Here is an 11,066-nt window from a genome sequence, read left to right as displayed (position 1 = left end):
TTTTTTTTTTTTTTTTTGCAATACGCGGGCCTCTCACCGTCGTGGCCTCTCCCCCTGCCGGACGCGCAAGCTCAGCGGCCATGGCTCCGCGGCATGTGGGATCCTCCCAGACCGGGGCACGAACCCGCATCCCCCGCATCGGCAGGCAGACTCCCAACCACTGCGCCACCAGGGAGGCCCCCCTTTTCACATTTTAAACCACTGGAACAATAGTTTCTGTAACAGAATTTTTTGTAATTCACAGTTTCTTAGGAGGACAGCTGTTAGGGCTGTGTTACTGCTCCTTGCTGCTGTAAGAATGGTTAGTTTAAAGTTTTTGTGTGTGCTCGCTGCAGGAACATTTATTGAGAGGAAATAAGAGATCAACTTTTAAAGAGAGACAAAGGCCATGAAATCATTCTCTCCCTTTGTCTCTCTAAATTCTAAGAAGGCAGGTAAAAATTATTCTTGTAGTTATATGTTTAGTCAGAGAAGCATGAAAACATTCAGCTCCTGTAGTTTCCTTTAAATACGATGTTCCTCTGCTTCTACTGAAGTGGAGATAACCACTCAGTCGCAGTCAGAATCACAAAACAGGTCAGCTCAGTTTGAGAAACTTCATACTATTAGATTAATGTTTTTGTGCTGTATATGTAGGACAGAAGGATGAAAAAAAAATTCTTTAGGATGGGGACAGCAACTTTAAGTTCCCACCGTCTTTCACTGTTCCTTGAGTCCATACCACGTATTGCTGCTGACTTGGCTCCTAACTTTTCTGTTGAATTTTGGACATGGCCTTAGAAGCCTTCTCAGCTTCCTGCTTCAGGCAGGATTTCAGAGTTAGTATGTGACAGAAAACCTGTGTGCACCTTTCATCGAATGAAAGTTTCAAGAGGGTAGTTGGCTCCTTCTTCGTTTTATCCATTCATCTGTCCCCAGTGCCTAAAATAGTGTCTGACACAAAGCAGAGGCTCAATAAATGTCAAAACAAATAAACAAAGGACAGATATCTGAGGGAGCTCTACTCAGTATTCTGTAATGACCTATATGGGAAAAGAATCTAAAAAAGAGTGGATATATGTATATGTATAACTGATTCACTTTGCTGTGCCCCTGAAACTAACACAACATTGTAAATCAATTAGACTCGAATAAAAATTTTCAAAAAAAAAAGTGTTTGTGAGACAGGCAGGCTTGAAGACTCTATCTATCTTTGATTCCTTTGTTTAAGCATCACAATCTGTTCCCCTTTAGGTGGATGTTTGTGTGTTTTTATTAGCTTAGATCAGCACAGTCTCTCTTCTGGTTTTGAATATTCTTGCATGTTCTTCATACCGAGCGTGGCTGATCTGGACACGTGCCACACATATGGTTGACATTTTATAGTAATAGAGAAGTACATTTGATAGCTTGATCAGTATTCATTTCCCAATATATAATAGCTTAATTTTGTTGAATTTGCATTTAAAACATTATAGACAGTGTGCTAATTACTGTTATGTCAGCGTAGATTCAGACAGCTGACAAAGCAAACATTTGAGGACCAACATCTGTGCCAAAACACCTTTAATTACAGTAGGCTTTGATCGGCCTAATTTTTCCCATAAATAAATTCATTATATTGGAACTGTTCAAATCTCTGAGTATAATAAGCCATCAAGTTCTTTTTCAAAATCTGTGCTACATGAAGGACAAACGTCTTTTTTTACTCTTGTGTAAGTAAAGTTCTGTTATTTTTTTTGAATTTATTATTTTTTTTAATACAGCAGGTTCTCATTAGTTATCTATTTTATACCTGTTAGTGTATACATGTCAATCCCAATCTCCCAATTCATCCCACCACCACCACCACCCACTTCCCCCCTTGGTGTCCATGCGTTTGTTCTCTACATGTGTCTCTGTTTCTGCCTTGCAAACTGGTTCACCTGTACCATTTTTCTAGGTTCCACATATATGCGTTAATATATGATATTTGTGTTTCTCTTTCTGACTTACTTCACTCTGTATGACAGTCTCTAGGTCCATCCACGTATTTACAAATGACCCAATTCCATTCCTTTTTATGGCTGAGTAATATTCCATTGTATATATGTACTACATCTTCTTTATCCATTCATCTGTTGATGGGCATTTAGGTTGCTTCCATGACCTGGCTATTGTAAATAGTGCTGCAAGGAACATTGGGGTGCATGTGTCTTTTTGAATTATGTTTTTCTCTGGGTATATGCCCAGTAGTGGGATTGCTGGGTCCTATGGTAGTTCTGTTTTTAGTTTTTTAAGGAACCTCCATACTGTTCTCCAAAATGGCTGTATCAATTTACATTCCCACCAACAGTGCAAGAAGGTTCCCTTTTCTCCACACCCTCTCCAGCATTTGTTGTTTGTAGATTTTCTTATGTGCCCATTCTAACTGGTGTGAGGTGGTACCTCATTGTAGTTTTGATTTGCATTTCTCTAATAATTAGTGCTGTTGAGCAGCTTTTCATGTGCCTCTTGGCCATCTGTATGTCTTCTTTGGAGAAATGTCTATTTAGGTCTTCTGCCCATTTTTGGATTGGGTTGTTTGTTCCTTTAATATTGAGCTGCATGAGCTGTTCATATATTTTGGAGATTAATCCCCTGTCAGTTTTTTCAGTTGCAAATATTTTCTCCCATTCTGAGGGTTGTCTTTTCATCTTGTTTGTAGTTTCCTTTGCTGTGCAAAAAGCTTTTAAGTTTCATTAGGTCCTATTTGTTTGTTTTTGTTTTTATTTCCATTACTCTAGGAGGTGGATCAAAAAAGATCTTGCTGTGATTTATGTGATAGAGTGTTCTTCCTGTGTCTTCCTCTAAGAGTTTTATAGTGTCCGGTCTTAACATTTAGGTCTTTAATCCATTTTGAGTTTATTTTTGTGTGTGGTGTTAGGGAGTGTTTTAATTTCATTCTTTTACATATAGCTGTCCAGTTTTCCCAGCACCACCTATTGAAGAGACTGTCTTTTCTCCATTGTATATCCTTGCCTCCTTTGTCATAGATTAGTTGACCATAGGTCCGTGGGTTTATCTCTGGGCTTTTTATCCTGTTCCATTGATCTCTTATTTCTATTTTTTTGTGACAGTACCATATTGTCTTGATTACTGTAGCTTTGTAGTATAGTCTGAAGTCAGGGAGTCTGATTCCTCCAGCTCCGTTTTGTTCCCCCAAGATTGCTTTGGCTAGTTCTGTTATTTTCTAAGATTGCTGTTAGGCAAACGTATTTTTCATAGAGACCTTTAGCATTAAGTAGGTGCTTGTTTTAATTATTATTAATTTTAAAGTCTTAATATTATTCATCTAAGAGATTGCAGTATTTTTTTTTGTGGATCCATTGTCAAGTGATTTTATAACTGTAATTTAGAAACATATTGTTTTAAATTTCATCAAAGATGGAGACAAAGTGTCCCAAGTCCTTGAACTGGTATACTAGGGTTATGTCACTTTTTTTTTTCTTTCTTCTTTTCTTTTTTTCTTTTATGTCGCATTTTTGAATGCATTTCAGATGACTGTATAGTAGAATACAGCTGTCCTGTGCTAAGACAGCATATTTACAAAGCATATGTCTTTTGAGGAGTATGTTTGTTACTGCCTACAAAGGAGAAGAATGCACACAGGTCACCTCTGAATTTTCTACAAGAACTGCCTTTGAGAGAATCCATATGAGAAGGCACAGGTTTCTTTCTAATTGATTTATAATTGAAAGTGAATTTTGTTCTTTCTATCCTTTGAAAGAATAACTTAAAGCCATATTGACAAAACATGAAAATAAAGTTATAAAATTCAATTAGATTTATGATTTGGTGTTTGAAAATATCACATGATTATATGGTGATGATATTTTAAAATAACTTTTTAAATCATTTTTATAAAAACAATGCTCTTACAGTCTGAGAAAAGATGGAAATGACATATGTTTCCATATTATTTGTGATGCTTTGTAATGGGTTTGAAATTACAATCAAAGCCTTTCATGCCCTTGGGAGAGGGTAGATTGTGCAAATAAAGAGAGTGATTCCTTTTTTTAGAGGAGAAATGGTTTTCTTTCAGTGTTTGCAGCAACATGATGGAATCCAGAGCTAAGGTCTTGGCAGTCATTGTGTGCAATTAAGGAGATTAAAAATGAAACTGACTTTAAAGTAGTCCAATGGTTAAATTACATTTACCATTTTAATAGTTTATAAAGGTTAGTTTATAAGACATATCTAAAGGTCTTACTGACGAGTTAAGACGTATACAGAGGAATTAATTAGAGGACAGTGTGCAAGGTTGCATAATCAAATATACTTCAATTGTGTAGGTCAAAGCATAATTACCTTAGACTTTTAGACAAGGCACATATCAAGGTTAGCTGCTGTTATTGTTGGTAGTGATTTTTTGTAAGATGTGGACAACGTGTAGCATAGTGGAAAGAGGTCCCACTGACAGACCAGCAGTTGAGTGCTATTGCAAGTTCTGAGATTAAGGACATTTATGACTTTGGTCAAATCACTTACGTCTCTAAACATAGACAGTTTTTGAAATGTGTAACATCATTTTTATTTCTAAGTTCTCTCCCATTCATTACGCTAAAAAAAGATTTACCAGACTAAAAAACAAAATTTAAAGAAAAAGTTGGCTTATCTAAACTCTGTTTTAAGGATGGTTTAGGTCCTTTTTTTTTTCCCACCCTTTTAAACATTGTTTATTGCAATTTAATGGGACTGATTATTTTGAATGTTTTAGATACTTTAAACAGATAAGACATATGCAAAAATAACAATTACAGTGCTTAAAAGAATATTATATTTAAGCCTGTTATGAACTGGCAACACCATGAGTTTAATATATGTCTTCATTATTTCTTTACTTCTTCATAGATCTTCTAAATGTAATTGAAATGCTTATTTTCATGTTTCCTGAGTCTAGAGGAATTGGTTGGCAAACAGTTGGTTTTTGGACAGGGCACAGCCTGACTTCTTCTCACAAAGTGATTCAAACCTGAGTCCCTGGATATCTCATTGGGTCCCTTTTTGTAACTGGACTTGATGTTTCACATCAGCAGCACTGTTAAGCCCACGGTTTTTACATGAGTCCGTCTGGTTGATGATGCGTTTTCCTCCAGATCAGGGTACCCTCTGCTTTGCTTGGCCGGCATTACATAGTCCTCCACCATGTCATTATTATACACTGATCTGGTATATTAGGAAACATACAGATGCCTCATTATTATCTTATTGTAATTTGTCAAGTTATCCAGCGGTTTCTTCTCCTAGCAGATGTGATCTGAACAGAGAGCCAGATTTCTGAAGAGAAGAATGCGTTGACCACTGCCACGCATCAGTCCTTTCTGGAACAGTTTCTATTCTTTTGGCTTGCTCATAGTTTCCTGTATTTACCCATTGCGATTGGTACAGATAGACACAAATAATATTTTTATAGAGAGATAAATACATAGAAGAAATAAAATATCCAAGTATTTTAATAATCCTTACTTATTAAAGTCAGTAAAATAAATTAAGCATCCAATGATAGTTATTCTTATTTTGGATTTCAACTTCATTTTTGTACATTTTATATTAACGCAGCCTTAAAAAGTTATGGCTTCCACAAAGTTATATAAAATTATTATAATTATTATCCTCTTCATTGTCATAACTTTTATTGCTATTGAAGTTCTGACATCAGAATTGATATCACAACTTGTCTAGTAGGACCTGCTTTAAACTGGCTTCTCTTTCCTTTCAGCAGTATCCCTACCATCCTTGAAGGTATCCTCGTTGTCGGGCAGTAAGACATTTCAGACCTGAGTTTTCCTTGCCCCAAGGCATAGAATTCACTACTTTCCAAAGAACTTTGCTTTCTTCTAGCAGAAAACAGTGTTAGCCCCCAAAACCTAAGTGCTAGGTTTGCATTTAAGTATCAGTGTTGAAAAACACAAACAAACTGCTATTGCCAATGTTTAGACACTCGTAAGGACAAAGCATTGATTTTTTCCAAATTCGTTTATTATACACTCCACCTATAGTAAGAGACTCATAAAATTTTAATGATTTTTCTAAAATTTGTCAAAAAATTAGGCAGTAGAAAGAGATTGGAGTCTGTTGGGGGTGGCCAGTAAGTAGCGTGGCATTAAATCAGGAAGGACTGCTTTAGCTGACTGTGTGTTAAACACCCAAGTTGGTTGGGTTTTCTAAATATGTTTTCTTTGATGGTAATAGACTGTCACTGTGATAACTTTAAGCTAGATTACTGTAGTTAATTTGCTAAAAAGTATTTGTAAAGTAAAATTTAATTTGCATTAATAGTTTGATCTAACAACCTAATATTTTCAAATTAGGGAAGTTTGAAGCTCTTAAAAGTAGTGGATCATTAAATATGAGAACATATTAAAGTGTAGGGTGGTTTGAATGATCTATTATAACACTACTAGGCATAGTAACAAAATAAGCCTTAATGAGTGTTATCTGCTGTAAATGCTCTATAAAGGATGACCAGATTGAGTAGGAAGCAAAAATGGAGATTTGGTCTGGTCAGCCTATTTTATAGGACAGTGTTTTGCAAACTGGGGAGAGTGACCTGTAAATGGATTTAGTGCGCCGTGACCAGCATTAAGAAAAGTGTGATAGATGAGAGTATATCATGTGTAGTAATGGTAAATACTGAAACTTTGGTTTCTGTTATTCTGTGTATTGGTTCATGATATAAAATGTATTTCTTAACTGCCCTCCATCCTGAGCACTTAACATAGTATATATTGTATTCAGTGTAATAGGCAGTCAGTAGTTGTCTAACTGCACATAGTTTAATAAATCTAGATAGGAAAAACCTCAAAATAAATTCAGAAAAACTTCTAATACAAAATGATGTTAGGAAAACTTATATAAGACTTATGTGTTGTGTTGGGATTGTTTTGTTACTTGCCTGTGACCTTCTTGGATGTAGGGACTGTGTGTCATTTAGCTTTATATCAGTGTGTAGGATGGGAAGAACCTAATTCTTAGAGTCAGAAAGACCTGAGTTCCAATTTTGACTCTTGCCACATATAAACTTCGGGATATTGGGTAATTTTTTCCTGCACTCTGAGCTTCACCTTCCTCATTTAAAAAGAAGAATAGTACTAACCTCATGATTAAGAGAGTTATCACTATACTGTAAACACCAGGTACTCCAAGTACTTTGCCTGGACTATAGTAGATGCTTAATAAATATTTATTAAGTTAATTAAAAGGATATAAAAACATACTAGAGCTTATTTTAAAAATCTGTTTTGAGTATGTTGAAAAAGAATGAAATAGAAGATTAATTGGATCACGTGCAAGGGTAGAAACTTCTCATGACCTGAAAAATTGGAAGGAGCCCTGATTATAGAAGATAGCTTTCTTTTTTTTTTTTTTTTTACAAAAAGCAAACACTGCCCAATTAAGAAAGTGTAATGTGCAAGATGTAAATTAGAAATGTAGTGGGCCAACATAAAAAGAAACGAAATTGAGTTATTTGTAGTGAGGTGGATGGACCTAGAGTCTGTCATACAGAGTGAAGTAAGTCAGAAAGAGAAAAACAAATACTGTATGCTAACACATATATATGGAATCTAAAAAAAAAAAAAAAAAGAGATTCTGAAGAACCTAGGGGCAGGACAGGAATAAAGACGCAGACATAGTGAACGGACTTGAGAACACGGGGAGGGGGAAGGGTAAGCTGGGACGAAGTGACAGAGTGGCATGGACATATATACACTACCAAATGTAAAATAGCTAGTGGGAAGCAGCCGCATAGCACAGGGAGATCAGCTCAGTGCTTTGTGACCACCTAGAGGGGTGGGATAAGGAGGGTGGGAGGGAGGGAGATGCAAGAGGGAAGAGATATGGGAACATATGTATATGTATGACTGATTGACTTTGTTATAAAAGCAGAAACTAACACACCATTGTAAAGCAGTTATACTCCAATAAAGATGTTAAAAAAAAAAAAAAGAAATGTAGTGGGCCAAAATCAAATCAAAGAGTTACTTGTAATGATTAAAACTGAATGCAAATAAACCCTGTCAAGTCAAAAAGCCCAGGTAAAGACGCATTAGTAATTCTTGGAACTGGTTGATGTTCATGTGTAAATTATATACTCAGGGATGAAAAAATAGGGATATGTTTAAATGGAATCTTTATCTAAAATTTTGTTTAAAATCAGAAGCAGACAGAACTGTTGAAAGGATAGAATATTCTTGGCTTAATTAGCAAACAGATACAGTCAATCACTTGCTAAAGTGGTTCACTCAATAGTTTGGAGAAAACGAATGGGTAGAGTTCTGGAGTTGTTGGCTTGAATGTACAACCTGTCACCCTTTATACCAATTATGTTAATATAAAGATAGGTTGTCAATATATGTCCCATTGTAAGAAAGCTTGCAGAAGAGTCACAGAAAAGCACCTGTCAGCTACTCTTGCTATATTTTAATATTCTGGCATTTGGAACAAAAACTTAACTGAGTCTGGTTTTGTGAAAGAAAAGCCTGCCTGATTGGTAAACTGGTGTTATTTTAGGGGATTATTGGAGTACGTTGGTGAGAGAGAAACAGTGAAGCTAATTTATGTAAGCTTTATAAAACCTTTCAAGGTTCTAATCCAAAAGAAATAAAATTTTTTGGGTTCCTGTAAGACGGTGAATAAATGCTTATTCATGAAGTCACCTTGGCTTAGAAACAGGAAGTGTTGGTGGTGAACTGTCACTTCACTGGAAGAAAATTTTTTTTCAAGTTTTGTATGCGTTTCCAAGGAATTAATGGTGCCAGGACTAATCTAATTTCATATTTGTATAAATGGTGTAAAGGGGTGTGTGTACAGTCAAATTTTAGCTTTTTAGGGTGATGAAATACCCCAGGAAAAAACCTAATTGCAGATAATGAGTGAGCAGAAATGGAGTAAACTGAGTGTGTGATAGTTTTCAGTGGTCTGTTTAGGGGAAAATCAGATGAATTACATTTATTAACTGAGGAGTCCTGAATTTAGTTCTAACCCGGATAACTATCTATAAGCTGTTGTAGATGATTCTCTCTAAATATTGTGCTAAGAACATCAGTAATACATCCGTGACATGCTAGGCATTCTTTGGAATAGTGTGGGAACAGCGTGTTATCTTGCCATTGTGCAAAACCATGCTTTGTACATACCTGAGATAAGTGCCCTATGTTCTGTTAATTAAAAATATGAAGTGTCTGGACTTAAAGCAGTGTACTACAAATACTTGTTCCTTAGAGCATAATACTGAGGAGGAGGATGTAATTGAGGTTATTAAAATATGGTCTTGGATAAATTCCTCAAATTCCATCATGCTACAATTGAGGGTGGGGTAAGAGTGCTTCTAGAAATTTTGTGAGTCAGTTTTAGGATAATAAAGAGCTCTCTTATACAGTAGAGAGTAAACTTGTGGAAATTAGTACTACGAGATGGAGTATGGATTGAAAAATTCTTGAAAATTAGATTCACAGGAGATGTATGCAAAATAGAATAATACTAAAGAAAATTTGAGATAGTTAGGATCTGTTTTTTCCATTTGAAAAATGACATGAAGCTCTTCCTTCGTGTCAGATGGGACTCAGGATTTGATGGAATGCTGACCTGACTGCACATGCAGTCGCTTTTCCTGTTAAAACTTGGGAAGTAGGGTTGGCCTGACGAGACCACCCAGAGTGATGGTGGGCCTCTGAATGGCCTTTATCAGGTTACGGAAGTCCCCCTCTGCCCCTCGTCTGCCAAATAGTTGTTTCTTTCTAGTTTGCATTTAGTGATATGATCATAAAATTCATTTTTAATGGTTATTACAGGCTTTTAATTTATCTTTTTTTTAATTGAAGTATAGTTGATTTACAATGTTGTGTTAGTTTCAGGTGTACGGCAGAGTGATTCACTTATATGCACACGTGTGTGTGTGTATCCTTTTTCAGATTGTTTTCCATTATTGGTTATTACAAGATATTGAGTACAGTTCCTTGTGCTGTACAGTAGGTCCTTGTTGCTTATAGTGTATGTCTGTTAATCCCAAAGTCCTAATTTATCCCTTCCCCCTGACTTTCCCCTGTGGTAACTCTAAGTTCATTTTCTAGGTCTGTGAATCTATTTCTGTTTTGTAAGTTATTTATTTCTTAATTTATTCTTTTAAAAAAATATTTATTTATTTATTATGTATTTATTTGGCTGCACCGTGTCTTAGTTGCCACTTGTGGGATCTTTGTTGCAGTGTGCGGGACCTAATAGTTCCCTGACCAGGGATTGAACCCGTGCCCCCTGCATTGGGAGCATGGAGTCTTAACCACTGGACTACCAGGGAAGTCCCTCTTAATTTATTCTTGAGGCAACTTTGATAATGCATATTTTTCTAGAATATTGTCCATTCTACATTGTTTTCAACTGTTGGCATAAAGTTGCTCATAGTTTTCTTCTATGATTATTAAAAGTCTCTGCTGTATCTGTAGCTATAATTATGTCCTCCTGAGTTCTTTTTGCAACTGTTTTTTGGCTTGATTTTCTTGACATCACATTTTTAAAGTAGGGACTTCGCTGTTCATCACTTTACCTCTCAGCTAGTGCTCGCATGTGACAGGCCCCGTTGACTCCTGTTGAACTGAGCTGAGCTTGGCTTCATTCCTTTGCTCTCTGGCCAATACTGGGTGTCCATTGCTAGCTTTTCTTCCCCTTTTCCGTCCATCCCCCACAGGTAGGAATTTTCAAACATTCTTTCCTCTCTTCCAAGCCAGAATGCTCTTTTTAATTAGTGATCTCATCCAGTCCAACCTTTTGCCATTGCCTTTATTTTCGATGGCTCCCAAATTTATAACCCGAACCTGACCTTCTAAGCTCTTAACTGCTCACTTGGCATTTCTCCCTGGGTGTCTTGCTTACACCTTCAGTGCAGCACAACCAACGGGAAACTCCTGACTTCCCTCCGCCCAAATCAGTTCTTCCTCCAGATTTCCTGGTTTCTATTAATTGGCACTGCTACTCATCCAAGCTCAAAACCCCAGTCATTTTGACTCTTACTTCCATGCCCTGTGCAGCCTGTCTTCACAGTGTTGCCCGCCCCGCGTGTATAACATTACGAC

The sequence above is a fragment of the Lipotes vexillifer genome, unplaced genomic scaffold (assembly GCF_000442215.2).
Source record: "Lipotes vexillifer unplaced genomic scaffold, Lipotes_vexillifer_v1.1 scaffold815, whole genome shotgun sequence".
Taxonomy (NCBI): Eukaryota; Metazoa; Chordata; class Mammalia; order Artiodactyla; family Lipotidae; genus Lipotes; species Lipotes vexillifer.
This window is presented reverse-complemented; position numbering follows the sequence as displayed.